This window comes from Leptonychotes weddellii, chromosome 7, assembly GCF_054177405.1.
Source record: "Leptonychotes weddellii isolate Sample4059 chromosome 7, ASM5417740v2, whole genome shotgun sequence".
NCBI lineage: Eukaryota > Metazoa > Chordata > Mammalia > Carnivora > Phocidae > Leptonychotes > Leptonychotes weddellii.
In genome coordinates this window covers 43,831,883-43,846,957 of record NC_138375.1, presented here as the reverse complement: position 1 = coordinate 43,846,957, position 15,075 = coordinate 43,831,883, and the positions used below count along the sequence as shown (strand labels likewise).

Here is a 15,075-nt window from a genome sequence, read left to right as displayed (position 1 = left end):
GGAGGCAATAGGTTAGATCAGCTGGGAGGTTATTAAAATACGGACTCCTGGGCCCTATTCCTAGAGATTCAGATCCGTAAGACAGGTGGGACCTAAGTATTTATTTATTTTTAAAAGCTATATTTATTGATTTGAGGGAAGTTGAGGAGGGGCAGAGGGAGAGGGAGAGAGAATCTCAAACAGACTCTCCACTGAACACAGAGCCCGATGTGGGGCTTGATTGCAGGACCCTGAGATCATGACCTGAGCCAAAATCAAGAGTCGGAAGCTTAATCGACTGAGCCATTCAGGTGCGCCTAAGTATTTTATTTTTTGTTTGTTTAAATTACAGAAGACAGGCTACTACAAATTATTTCACATTTCAACCAAAATACTCAGATTTCATGAAAGAGTATGTAGAAATAAGAGCATGTAATTGTCCTTCTTTTCTACCTATTTCAGAAGTGACTCTCAGGAAATGAATGCAGCAACTTTATAATTAGAATGGATGGGTATTTTGATGCCAGTTTTGAGGATAAATAAAATTCCTCAGAGTCCCCCACATATAGGAAAACCATAAGAAATGTAGGGGAGGCATATCTACACTGCATTTCATAGCCTAGTTTGTGCAGAACTGTTTCTTCTGGGTTCATAATGCTCTCCAGAAGGAAAGAAATAACAATTTGTCATTTGTTCTTCCCCTGGTCAAGGTCTTTCGTCACTTGATTGTGGGCTGCTTTAGATACACATCCTCCCAAGACCTGGTTTCTTCTTTGGCTCTTGATGGCTTAACAGAAGGGCAGTCCTCCACCCACAGCAAAGGCAATGACAGGCGACAACAACAAGTTGCTTTGATGTGGCATGTGAGCATGGTGTACATAGGGCTGTGGGAGAGTCTCATCATTAGGACTCCCAGGAATCTAACTGTAAAGTTCCCTTGGGCCTCTGGAGGGCCCTTCCAACTCTGACTTAGAGTCTTTGGTTGCCATTAGTGTCTTTCCCCACTCCCTCCCGTCCTTCCCCCACAGGGCCATCAGTATAATCTAAAACACCGAGATCTGATTGTGTAGCATGTTAGCCGAAAAGCTCCCACTGCTCACCAGCGGGTAGAAGTTCCACTTTGTCATAAGCCCTTCCCCAGCTTCCTTGTCTGCCTCGCGCAGCCCCTCTCTGCTGTGCTCCGGGGGATAGAAATGCCTCGGATACCCACTCTGTACTCTGTAGGTCAACTCATCTTCCAGGAACACTTGTCTCCTTCCTCTCCACTGGCTATGTCATCCTTTAAAGCTCAGCTCAAGGGTTACCTCTTCAGCTTGTCTGGACTCCATCCTCCTCGACAGTTTTATGAATACTTCTGTTCAGCCCTTTTGCTCACTCGGGGAATATAGTGGAGTGCCTCGCCAATGCCAACCATGGTGCTCACGCCTAGCCCAGCACCTTATTCTGCATGATGCCAGGACCCTCCCTAGCATGTGTGGCATCTTTGAATGAATTAGAAACAGGCTCCCTCTTCCTCCTGGCTGACACAGCTCTGAGCCATGGCAGAGACCTGTCAAATGGAGCCTGTACAAACTACAACCAAAGATAGTGACCCTATAACTCAGTCCTTTGTATTAAAGGTGTTTGGTTGATAATGCTTTTTTTTTTTGATAATGCTTTTTATACTGAGTTCTTTGAGGGAAGTATCTAGTTTCTTGGCGCCTAGCATTCACATGTAGGTGCTTAATACATATCTGTGAACAGGAATGAATAAATTGTCTGAAAGAACATTTCCTAGAACCTTCCTGTATGTGCTGGGATGGGGTGGGGAAGGGAAGAGTGTCTTTAAAACTCGTTTATGAGTTAGAAACAACTCTTTTCATATGACTGGCTGGAGTGTAGGAGTCTCTGTGAATCTCAAGGACTCTCTGAGACCAATAATTTGCAACCTTGGCTATAAATTATAATCACCTGCAAAGCTTGGCCAACCTACCTGTGCCCCGACCAATTGAATCAGAATTTCAGGAGGCGGGGGCCCAGATGTTATAGTTCTTCAATCTCCCCAGGTGATTTCAATGTACTTTTGAGGTTGCGAACCACTGACCTAGAGAGAGGGGGAGGGAAAATGATAGCATGTTTTCTTGTTCTGTGTGACCAGTGCTCTGGAAAACATGACACAGTACAAACTAAAACAAGAAAATATCAACAATGGGCTGGGGCAGGTGAACAGCCAAGTAGGAAAGGGCATGCCGCTGGGTTAACAGCAGACCTGTCCTTCCTGGCTTCCATGGCAACAGCATTATATTGGCAGCCCTGGGAATGAGAAGTCTGGATGCTGCCATGCTTTTGTAAAGCTTCTCAGGAAGTTGGCCCATGGCTGTCTAGCTGACTGTCCCTGGGCCTCCTAAGAACTAAATGTTTTCTTTCACAAGTTGTAAAAATAAGCAAAGAAGAAAATCCCCTTCGGCCTGTGAGGAAATGCTCTAAGGTAACCTTTGTTTTGTACTATGGATTGCTGAGATGGGGTTTGTTCTATCTGGCAGTTCCTGCACCTTGGATGATGGCCGATTCACACATTTCTCAATAGACTATTTTTTTTTTTTAGAGCAGTTTTAGGCTCACAGCAAAATTGAGCGGAAAGTACAGAGAGTTTCCACATAAGCACCCTCCTCTCTCCTAAACATGCATTCTCCTCCACCGTCAACAGCTCTCCCCAGTGTGGGACATTTGGTACAACTGGTGAACCAACACTGACACATCATTATCAGCTGAAGTCCATAGTTTACATGAGGGTTCATGTTTTGCTTTGTGCATTCTGTGGGTTTGGGAAAAGGTGTAAGGACGTGTATCACCATCATAGTATCATAGAGAATAGTTGTACTGCCCTAAAAAGCCCTTATGTCCCACCTCTTCATCCCTCACTCCCTCCAAACCTGGAACAACTACTAACCTTTTTTTGGTCTCCCCTTTTCCAGTACATTATGTGGTTGGAATTGTATGGTATGTGGTCTTTTCAGATTCACTTCTTTCACCAAGCAGTATGCATTTAAGGTCCCTCTATTTCTTTTTGTGCCTTCACAGCTAATTTCTTTTATCGTGGAATAATAGTTCATTGTTTTGATGTACCACAGCTTGTTTATTCATGGACCTATTGAAGGACATCTTGGTTACTTCCAAGTTTGGGCAGCTATGAATAAAGTTGCTATTAATATTCACATGCAGGTTAAGGAACATATTTGATGGATTGCATGGTAAGAGTAGGTCTAGTTTTGTAGGAAACTATTAAACTGTCTTCCAAAGTGGCCATTTTGCAGTCCCGTCAGCAGTGAATGAGAGTTCCTGAGGCTCCACATCCTTGCCAGCAGTTGGTGCTGAACTTCAGCCGTTCTAGTAGGTATGTAGTAACATCATTGTTTTAGTTAGCATTTCTAATAACATATGATGTTGAACATGTTTTTATATGTTTATTTGCCATCTATGTATCTTCTTTGGTGAGGTGTCTATTCAGATATTTTGACCATTTTTTAATCAGGTTGTTGATTTTCTTACTATTGAGTTTTAAGAGTTATTTGCATATTTTGCATTTTGCATTTGGTCATAACAGATACGTCTTTTGCAAAAATTTTCTCCCAATATGTGGCTCGTTTTCCCATTCTCTTGACAGCGTCTTTTGCAGAGCAGAAGTTTTTAATTTTAATGTAGTCCAGCTTATCATTGTTTTCCTTACATGGATCATATCTTTGGTCTTGTATCTAAAAAGTCATTGCCATACCTAAGGTCATCCAGATTTTTCCCTACATTATCTTCTAGGAGTTTTATAGTTTGCACTTTATATTTCAGGCTATGATCCATTTTGAGGATTTTTTTGAGGGCATAAGGTCTGCATCTAGATTTGTTTTTTTGCCCACGAATATCCAGTTGTTTCAGCACCATTGGTTGAAAAAACATTCCTTTCTCCATTGAATTGCCTTTGCTCCTTTGTCAAAGAGCAGATGACTGTTATCTGTGTAGTTCTTTTTCTTGGCTCTCTATTTTGTCCATGTATTTATTTTTCTATCCTCTGGTTAATGGAACACTGTCTTGATTGCTGTAGATTTATAATAAAGTTGAAATTGGGTAGTGTCAATCCTCCGACTTTGCTCTTCAATATTATGTTGACTACTCTGGGTCTTTTGCCTCTCTCTATACAGAGAGAATCAGTTTGTCAATATCTACAAAATAACTTTCTGGGATTTTGATGGGATTGTATTGAGTGTCTAGATCAAGTTGGGAGGAACTGACCTCTTAACAATACTGAGTCTTCTGATCCATGAACATGGGATATCTGTACATTTATTTAATTCTCTGATTTCTTTCATCAATTTTGTAGCTTTCCTCATATATATCTTATACGAATTTTGTTAGATTTATACCTAAGTATTTCATTTTTTTGGTACTAATATAGATGGTTTTATGTTTCTAATTTCAAGTTCCAATTTTTCATTGCTGATATACAGGAAAGCAATAGACTTTGGATATTAATCTTGGGTATCCTTCAATCTTGCTGTGATGGCTTATTCCAGGAATTTTTTTGGGGGGCTGCAATTCTTTGGGATTTCCTATGTGGACAATTATGTCACATGTGAACAAAAGAGTTTTATTTCTTCCTTCCCCATCTATATACCTTTTATTTCTTTTTCTTGTCTTTTTCCATTGGTTAAGACTGCCAGTATGATGTCGAAAAGGAGAGGGCATACCTTGCTTTGTTCCTGATCTTAGTGGAAAAGCATTTAGTTTGGGCTTTGAACAAGGACCATGACTATGAGAACTTTATAAGAGGTCTTGATATATGTACATTCCATTCTTATCTATATCTCTGGTCTTTTGCTTTCTTTTGGAGCCTTCCCCTCTGCCTGTGAGCATAAGAAACAAAAGCCCCTAACAACTTTCCCTTGACCCCTTAGCAACTTTCCCTTGACCCCTTAGCAAACTCTTCTTTCTCTTTCCTTTACTTCTGAGCCAAACTTTTCTGTTCCAAATATCCATTTCCCTGCCTCCTATTTACCCTTTAAACTAATGCAATCTGGCTTCTAGCTCCAGTCCTCCAATGAAGCCATTAAGCAAAAGTTCAATATAAGTGCAGAAGCTATTTCTTAATCTTTATCACACTTGACCTTTTGGTAGCATTTGACCCCACTATCTAAATCATACTTCTTAAAACTTTCTCTTCCTTTTGCTCTCAGGGAGCGATACCATTTATACTGATTTTCTTCCTATTGTTCTATGTTTGTTCTTAATATATGTGGCTGGATCCTTTTTTTCTATGTCCGTAAGTGTTAATGTGCCCCAGGACTCAACCTAGTAGCACTTGCTTCTTTTTTGACATCTATTCCCCATTTACTGGAGAGCCCCAAATCTCTATTACAGTCAGATTCTTTTTAGCTTCAGACCCAGTTGTGATAATTATATAATCAATGTTTTTTGAAGTGGAGTGTTGAGCAGATCACACACAATTTAGTAGCAGAAAATCCCTTTCCACAGATGAAGAAATTGAGTTCAGAGACTGACACTTAGAAAGTTCTAGAAACAGGATGTGATTCCATCCGTTTTGATTCTAGAATTGTGCTGTCCAATAAGTTAGCTGCTAGCCATATATGGTTGTTTAAAATTTAAATTAATTTAAATTTAAAATTCAGTTTCTTGGGGTGCCTGGCTGGCTCAGTCGGAAGCGTATGTGACTCTTATCTTGGGCTTGTGAGTTCATGCCCCACACTGGGTGTAGAGCCTACTTAAAAAAAAAAAAATCAGTTTCTTAGTCACACTAGCCACATTTCAGTTGCTCAATTGCCACATGTGGCTAGCGGCTTCCCTACTGGAAAACACAGTATAAAACACTTCCATCATCACTGAATGTTCTATTGAATATTGCTGCTCTAGAGACTTCCTCTAATCACATCTTGAAAAAGTACTTTCCTCAGTCTTCTTTCTCATTCTGCAATGAAGAGGTAACCCTTATTCAGTTTCTTGTATATCCCTCCAAACTTTCTCTAAACAAATGCAAATATAAATATCCATATAATACACATTTTGTTCTGTGATGTGTGTTTTTTAAAACAGGATCAAATTATACATATTGTTCTGTAACTTGCTTTGTTACTTAAAATAGATCTTGGACCTACTTCCACATCAGATATTTTAAAACTGCCAAACTGTTTTCCAGAGCAGATGTGCCATTTACATTTTCACCAGCAATGGTGGGTTTTCCAGTGTCTCTGGATACTTGTCAGTATTTGGTGGTGTCACCATGTTAAATTTTAGCCAATCTGATGGTTATGGTGGTATCTCATTATGGTCTTAATTTGTATTTCACTATTGACTAATGATGTCGAACATCTTATCATGTGCTTATTTGCCATCTGTATCTCCTCTTAAGTAAAATTTCAATTCATGTCTTTTGTTTATCTTGTGATTGCAATTTTTTGTTTTGTGTACTGTTGAGTTTTGAGAATTTTTCATACATTCTAGATACTAGTCTTTTGTTGGATATGTGGTTTGCAAATATATTCTCCTAGTCTGTAACTTATCTTACTTCCTCTTAACAGGATCTTTCACAGAGAAAATGTTTACAATTTTGATATAGTCCAATTTATCAATTCTTCCTTATGTGAAGCATGCTTTTAGTGTCTAGTCTGAAAAGCCTTTGCTGAGCCTTAGATCCAGAAGATTTTTCTCCTATAATTTTTCCTAAACACTTAATAGTTTTATGTTTTATATTTAAATTCATGACCCATTTTAACGACTAATTTTTGTATAAGGTTTGAAGTTAGGTTGAGGTTCATTTTTTTTTTTTTTTTTTTTGCCTATGGGTTTCAGTTGTTCTAGCACCATTTGTTGAAAGGGTATCTTTTCTCCATTGAATTGCATTCGTACCTTTGTCAAAAAATTTATTGGTCATATATATATGGGTTTATTTCTGGGTTCTGTTTTTTTGTATTGAGGTATAATTAACATTATATTATATTAATAATGACATTAATTTCAGGTACACAATGTAATGGTTTGATATATGCATATATTGCAAAATGATCACCACAATAAATCTAGTTAACATCTGTCATCATACATAGTTACAAAATTTTCAAGGTTCTTTTAGCAGCTTTCAGGTATGCAATACAGTATTATGAGCCACACCATCAATTAATGTGGTCATATGATTTTTCAGTGGATTATATTGGTTGATGTTTTTTTGTTGTTGATCAGTTCTGTACCCTTGAAATAAATCCCATTTGGTCATAGTGTGTAATTCCATTTATATGTTGCTGAATTCTACTTTCTAATATTTTGTTAAAGATTTGTGTGTCTATATTCCTGAGGGATATTGGTACATAGTTTTCTTTTTTGTATGTCTTTGTCTGGTTTTGGTATCAGGGTAATACCGGCTTCATGAAATGAATTGGGAGTTTTCTCCTCTTCCATTTTCTTGAGAATATTGTGTAGAATTGATATTAATTCTTCTTTAAATGTTTGGTGAAATTCTCCAATGAAATCATCAGGCCTGGAAATTTCTTCTCTCTCTCTCTTTTTTTTTTTTTTAAGATTTACCTATGTATGAGAGAGAGAGAGTGAGAGAGAGAGAGAGAGAGCATGGAGGAAGGGGCAGAGGGAGAGGAAAAGAGAGAATCCTGAGCTGACGCCCCACTGAGCATGGAGCCTGATGTGGGGCTTGATCCCAGGATCCTGAGATCACGACCTGAGCTGAAACCAAGAGTCGGACACTTAGCTGACTGAGCCACACAGGTGCCCTGAGATTTCTTTTGGGGGAAGTTTTAAGTTATGAATTCAGTTTGCCTTAATACTTAGAGAGCTATTCAAATTATCTATTTCATATTGGGTGACTTGTGAAATTTGTGTTTCCCAAAGAATTGGTCCATTTTAAATAAGTTGTCAAATTTATCTGGGTAGAGTTGCTCTTAGTATTTCCTTATTATTTTTTTGCAGGGCCTTCAGTGGTTTCCTGTTTCTTTTGTGATATTGGTAGTTTGTGTCTTCTCTGTTTCTCTTTCCTTTTACATGTTTTTGGTCAGTCTTGCTAGAGGTTTGTCAATTTTACTGTTCTTTCAAAGAATCAGCTCTTTGTTTCATTGATTCCCATTATTGCTTTTCTGTTCTAAATTTCATAGATTTTTGCTCCTTTCTTTATTATTTTTTTCCTTCTTTTGGCTTAGGTTTCTTTTACTCATCTTTTTGCAAGTTCCTGGGGTAGAAGGTCAGATTACTGATTGAGATTTTTCTCCTTTCCTAATGTATGTATGCCTTAGTGCTATAAGTTTTCCTCTCCACGTTGCTTTAGCTGTATCCCACAAGTTCCAGCATGATTTTTATTCAGCTCAGCATATTTTTTTACTTCCTCGAGAGATTGTCTTTGATTCATGGACTATTTAGAAGTGTGTCGTTCAGTTCCCAAGTGTTTGGAGATTTTCTTGGTAGCTTTCTGTTACTGATTTCTAGTTTGATTTCACTGTGGACAGAGAATATACTCTAGATGATTTCAATTTTTAAACATTTGTTGAAGTTTGTTTAATGACCCAAGATATTGTATATCTTGGTATATGTTCTGTGATAATTTGAAGAAAATGTGTATTCTGCTATTGAGGGGCATTTATAAAGGTTGATTAGATCCTGGTGGCTGTAGTGTTGTGGAATTCTTCTATATCATTGCTGATTTTATGTCCAGTTACTCTTTCAGTTGTTGAGAGAGGAGTCTTGAGGTCTCCAACTATAATTGTGAATTTTTCTACTTCTTTTAGTTCTGTCAGTTTTTGCTTCACATATTTTGCAGCTCTGTTTCATGCATATACATTTAGGATTGCTATGTCTGGCTAGATGGGTCATTGTCCCTTCCTGCCTCTGGTAATATTTTTTCGTCTGAAGTGTACTTTATATGATGGTAATATAACCACTCATGCTTTCTGAGATTAATGTTTACGTTAGTGTTTGCATGGTAGTATCTGTATTAGTTTGCTAGAACTGCCATAACAAAATACCATAGACTGGGTGGTTTAAAAAATAAATTTTTGGGGTGCCTGGGTGGTTCAGTCAGTTAAGCTTCTGCCTTAATGGCTCAGGTCATGATCCCAGGGTCCTGGGATTGAGCCCCATGTCAGTATCTCTGCTCAGTTGGAAGTCTGCTTCTCCCTCTCCCTCTGCCCCTCCCCCTGTTCATGCTTTCTCTCTCTCTCCTTCTCAAATAAATAAATAAAATCTTTAAAAATATATACATGTATATTTTCTCACAATTCTGGAAGGTAGAAGTCTGAGATCAAGGTATCAGCAGGTTTGGTTTTTTCTGAGGTCGCTTTGGCTTAGAGATGGCTGCTAAGTCTTACTGTGTCTTCACTTTGTCATCCCTCTATTTTTGTGTCCTATTCCCTCTTCTTATAGGGACACTAATCATATTGGCTTAGGATCAACCCCATGGCCCTTTTAACTTAGTTACCTCTTTAAAGGCCCTATTGCCAAATACTGTTACATTTTGCCTTACTGGAAGTTAATATATGAACATGAATTTGGAGGCAATACAATTCAGCCCATAATAGTATATTTCTATCCTTTTATTTTCAACCTGTTTATCTGTGTACATTTGAAGTGTAGACAGCTGATCATGCTTATAAACTGATCATGCTTTTTAATCCACTCTTCTAATCTCTCTTTTTATGTGAGGTATTTAGACCATTTTCATTTAATGAAATTATTGATACATTAAGACCTGAGTCTCCCATTTGATGTTTCATTTTTAAATTTATTGTTTTTCTTTCTCTTTTCTTTTTCTTGACTTCTTGTGGGTTACTTGAATTTTTTTTAGAGTTCCAATCTGATTGATCTGTCATGTTTTTGAGTGTGTCTCTTTGTATAGATTTTTAGTGGTTTCTCTATGTATTGCATAATATATGCATAACTTGTCACAGTCTACTAGTGTCAATATTTTACTAGTTTGGATGAAGTATAGAAACTTAATCTCCCTTCACCTCCTCCCACTCATAATTGTTTTAAATAGTTCCTCTACATTAATTAAGAATTTCCTTCATCTGAGAATGTTTTTTTTTATTTTTTTTTATTTTGTAAGATTTTATTTATTTATTTGAGAGAGAGAGAGAATGAGAGACAGAGAGCACGAGAGGGAGGAAGGTCAGAGGGAGAAGCAGACTCCCTGCCGAGCAGGGAGCCCGATGCGGGACTCGATTCAGGGACTCCAGGATCATGATCTGAGCCGAAGGCAGTCGCTTAACCAACTGAGCCACCCAGGCACCCTATTTTTTATTTTATTTTATTTTATTTTTTTTAAAGATTTTATTTATTTATTTTAGAGAGAGAGAATGAGAGAGAGCACATGAGAGGGGGGAGGGGCAGAGGGAGAAGCAGACTCCCTGCGGAGCAGGGAGCCCGATGCGGGACTCGATCCTGGGACTCCAGGATCATGACCTGAGCCGAAGGCAGTCGCTTAACCAACTGAGCCACCCAGGCGCCCTGAGAATGTTTTTATTTCCCCTTTGTTCCTGAAGGTATTTTTGCCAGATATAGAATTCATGTTTGACAGTTCTTTTCTTTATGACTTGAAAATGTGTCACTTCCTTTGACCTCTATGGTATCAAATGAGGAATCCACTATCACTCAAATTAGTGTTTTCTCCCAAAGCAATGAGTCATTTCTCTCTTCTGCTTTTAAGATTTTTTTCTTTGTCTTTAACTTCAGATATGTGACTATGATTTTTCTTGGTGTGGAATGATTTTTTGATTTCTCTTATTTGAGGTTTTCTCAGCTCCTTGAATATATGTTTCTTTCTTGCCTAGTTGAAAAGTTTCTAGCCATTATTTCTCCCCGTTATTTCACTTCCACTCTTTCTATCCTCTCCTTCTGGACCTCCAATGATATGAATGTTAACTCTTTTGTTTTAATAGCTCAGGTTGCTAAGACTCTGGGTTTGTTTTTTGTTGTTGTTGTTGTTGCTGTTTTTGTCTTTTTTCTCTCTGTCACTCAGATTGGGTAAATTCTATTAATCTGTCCTCAAGTTCTCTGCTTTTCTCCTCTATTACCTCCACTCTAGTATTGAGCCCATCTGTCAAGCTCTCATTTCAGTTATTGTATTTATTGTATTTTTCAGTTCCATGATTGCCATTTGCTTCATCTTTGGGTATGTGTGTGTGTGTGTGTGTGTATGTATGTATGTATATGTATATATACTGGCCCATATTTGAATTTCCTGATTTCCCCGAAGTGTCTGTTTATAATTGACTCATCCAAAGTAGTATCCCAACAAGACCTATAGAATGTATTTTGTTTTTTTGTCTTTTAGTTTCTTCTCATCTCGAATAGTGACTACTCTCTTTTGTCCATGCCATTGACTTGTTGAAAAACTAGACGAATTGTTCTTTGAAATGTCCCACCTTGCGGACTTTTCAAATTGTTTCATTTCCTGTAAACTGGAAGTTACACTAAGTGCTTGGTTAGATCCAATTTCAATATTTTTGTGAAAAATACTTCATAAGAGGTGTTATTAAAGTGCTGTTTCTAACAGTGAAACACTGAGGGGAAGAACTTAACTATCTAGTAAAGGAGACTTATTTAAATAAATTATGACATACCCATAGTGGGCAATCAATCCTGAAGACATTAAAAAATATGCAGTAAAAAGAGCATTTAAATAAAAATTTGAGAATATGGAGCATGTTCATATTGCAAGAAATGAAAAAAGCTGATCACCAAAGCTAAGATATGCCCTGTGTGATTATGAATGGCAGGATCTACATCACAACACTATCGATTAGTGGTGGGATCAATAAGCTATTTGTCCTGTTTTTCCTTTGTAGGAAATAAAGAAAAGAGAGATACATAATGATCATTCATTATTTGGTGATAATACTAATATAAAACCAGTGGATGTCATCTTATAATAAATATTTTAAATACTAATAAAAATAATAAAATTTTAAAAATTAAAAACTTAAATAAATAATTTAAATTTGCACCCCAGAAATAAAATGCTATAAAGTGGGTATAAACTGTGGCTTCCTGCAGGTCCTCCAGTGCTTCCAGAGTGAAGCGAAGCGACACATGCCTGGCTTCAGGATCCTCTTACATCAGGAGCCCAGAACCTGGGAAAGAAGGCAGACAAGACAAATTAGAAAGAAAATGTAAATGTCCCCCAGTTTAACAAGTAGGGTTGTTAGCTGCTCCTTTTCAACCCAGAGATTCAGGGAGCCTTCAGCACATGAATGCTCCACCCCGTGACTGAGACACACTGGGCAGTCACCCTAGGCACAGTCCAGGCTGTGTCATGTGGGCACCCCTCCCCCATGCCCACAGTAAGGGGCACCAGAGGACAGCCAGGCCACAGCTGTGAAGGGAGGACCTGACTTTGGAGGCCTCACCATTTCCTCTCTGGGCTCCTTCTCCTTGTATCCCCCCAACCTTTCACACTTATTATTTCCAGAAATCTTCCTCCTCCCAGACTCCCTCACCAGACCCACCATTGGTTCTTACTGTATATGTATTCTGCAGAAAGCTTCTCTTTGAGGCAGAGTAGGGTGGTGACCAGGTGTCCAGGCTCCAAGCACGTGGAAGCATCTGGCTCATCCCACTTGCTAGCATGAGTCTTCAAGCAAGTAATTCACAGCTCTGAGTCCATTTCTCTAAAGTGTGATTAGAAACAGAGAATGTGAGCGTGACGGTTTTCCAAATATGTGACATCCAATGGCAGTTTTGGAGGTTTCCAATGGCAGGTTTTGGAGTTGAAACTGAGGATGTTTTTTCTCCTCTCTACTTTCCAACTAAGTATTTAGCAGAGAAAAGAATTAAAATAATTTAAAGGATATATATTTTTCCCCTGAACTGTTACGGAAAATTTAACACTGCTGAAAAGAAAAAGGAACAGACAACAATTATTCTTTTTTCTCTTTGCTTACACCCACTCCCCCATTTATCAAAGGGAAATTGTCATTAGCTGAATATATTCCAAGGTAGTTTCTTTGTGCTTTTTTTAGTTTTAAGAGAAATAAACTTAAGAAAAATTCCTTACATTTCCATAGGGCTTTACATTTTACAATGTATTTTTACATACTTGGCTGGATAGTGTTTCCCCTTAAGTTCTGCTCTGTGCTTTTAAAAGCAGCTAAATGAAGGTATAATTTACATATAATAAAATTCACTCATTTTAACCATATATCCTATTGGCAAATATGTACGTTTATGTAACCACCACCACATTCAAGATACAGAGCTTTCCATCACTCCAGCGAGTTCCCATGGACCTCTTCGCAGGCAGTCCCCTCCCTTCCTCTCCAGCCCCAAGCAACTACTGATCTGTTTCCTTATCTCTACAGTGTTGCCTTGTTTTAGAATCTCATACAGATGACACAGTATATAGTCTTTTGTGTGTAGATTTTTCACCTGACCTCATGTTTTTGAGTTTCATCAATGTTGTTGTAAGTATCGGTAGTTTCCTCTTTTTTATTGCCGACTAGCATTTTGTTTTGCGAACATTCCAGTTTTTGATTACTGGGAATATTACAGGCACTTATGTACTTGTGTGGACAGATTTTTATTTCTCTTGGGTAAATACCTAAGAGTGGAATTGCTGTGTCTTTGGCAAGTGTACGTTTAACTTAGTGCTAATTTTTTGCAGGAAGATGTTTTGCAGGAAGATTTGATGCATAACAAAAACTCTGTACCAGAGGAAGGCAACTTTTCCTACCTTACAGATAAGAAATTAAGGCACAAGGAAAGTTCGGTGCTTTACTCAAACTTCTCTGCCGTTAAACTTTGGACTTGCTAAGACTAAGACATAGATATCTGGCGTTCATTGCCTTTTCATTTTTTATGTTTTCTTTCTCTTTGGATCTTTTGTTTTAATGTGAGAATATAAATTAATTGTTACACAGAATTTAAAAATATAGATATGTAAAGAAGAAGGAGCCCAAAATTGCCTGTTTCCTCTGCTCAGAGGGGACCATTGTTCATGATTTTTATATCATTGTGCAGGCTTCTATCTGTGTGTGTGTGTTTTTTTCCTACAAAGACAGTTAAGATTGTATGTAATCTTTTGTGTCTTGATTACCACATTCAATCATGAAGATCATTTTCCTCACTTCTATCCTGAAGATCTTTTCACAACAATAAATATACACCTCCAATATTCTTTTCAGAGGTGACTGAATCTTTATATTGATGATGCAGTATGAATTTTTATATTGATGGCACATGACAATTGGTTACATTCAATTTTGTGCTATTAAATGCAATAATCTCTTATTCATTTTTAAGAATATATTTGTATCTCCACCTGTTTGCAAAATGTACTTTTGTATTTTGAGATGAATTGTTTGATTTTCAGATTTGCCGTTCTTCAAAAGCATGACTTTGATTTCTTTCCAAGTTACCCTAGAGATGTTGGTGAGGGGACTGGGCTCGCTGTGGAAATGAGAAACAGAACACATCTGAGTGAAGAAATAGCTGTTATGTAAGACACTCAGGTGGTAGGTTTTGTACATTGTCTCAAATATTTTTTTTGAATATGAAAAAAATCCCTCCTACCTCACAAAAGAGGAACTTGGAGTAAAAATTTGGCAGCAAAGAGTCTGAGAAGAACAAGTTTTCTTTAACAATGCAACTCTAGAAGTTTCACTTCTCCCACTTCGTCTTCTCTGCCCAAGTGAGAAAAACCTTTAAAATGCACGGAGCCAGTTGAAAAGAGCTTCAACTTTTTGAGGAACCTCCATACTGTTTTCCAGAGCTACCGTACAACCCAGCAATTGCACTACTGGGTATTTACCCCAAAGATACAAATGTAGTGATCCAAAGGGGCACATGCACCCCAATGTTTATAGCAGCAATGTCCACAATAGCCAAACTATGGAAAGAGCCAAGATGTCCATCAACAGATGAATGGATAAAGAAGATGTGATATATATACAATGGAATATTATGCAGCCATCAAAAAACCCTGAAATCTTGCCATTTGCAATGACGTGGATGGAACTAGAGGGTATTATGCTAAGCGAAATAAGTCAATCAGAGAAAGACATGTATCGTATGATCTCACTGATATGAGGAATTCTTAATCTCAGGAAACAAACTGAGGGTTGC

At 37.9% G+C, this 15,075-nt stretch overlaps 1 protein-coding gene across 1 annotated transcript in view; it reads left to right on the top strand.

Moving 5' to 3' along the window:
• The first annotated feature begins 5,616 nt into the window (after nt 1-5,616).
• Nucleotides 5,617-15,075, top strand: part of TIMD4 (T cell immunoglobulin and mucin domain containing 4) — a 56,291-nt gene continuing 46,832 nt past the window's right edge. Inside the window, exon 1 of the mRNA XM_081826232.1 lies at nt 5,617-5,942. The gene's annotated coding sequence lies outside the window, so the exon portion shown is untranslated. The remainder of the gene's footprint in view (nt 5,943-15,075) is intronic.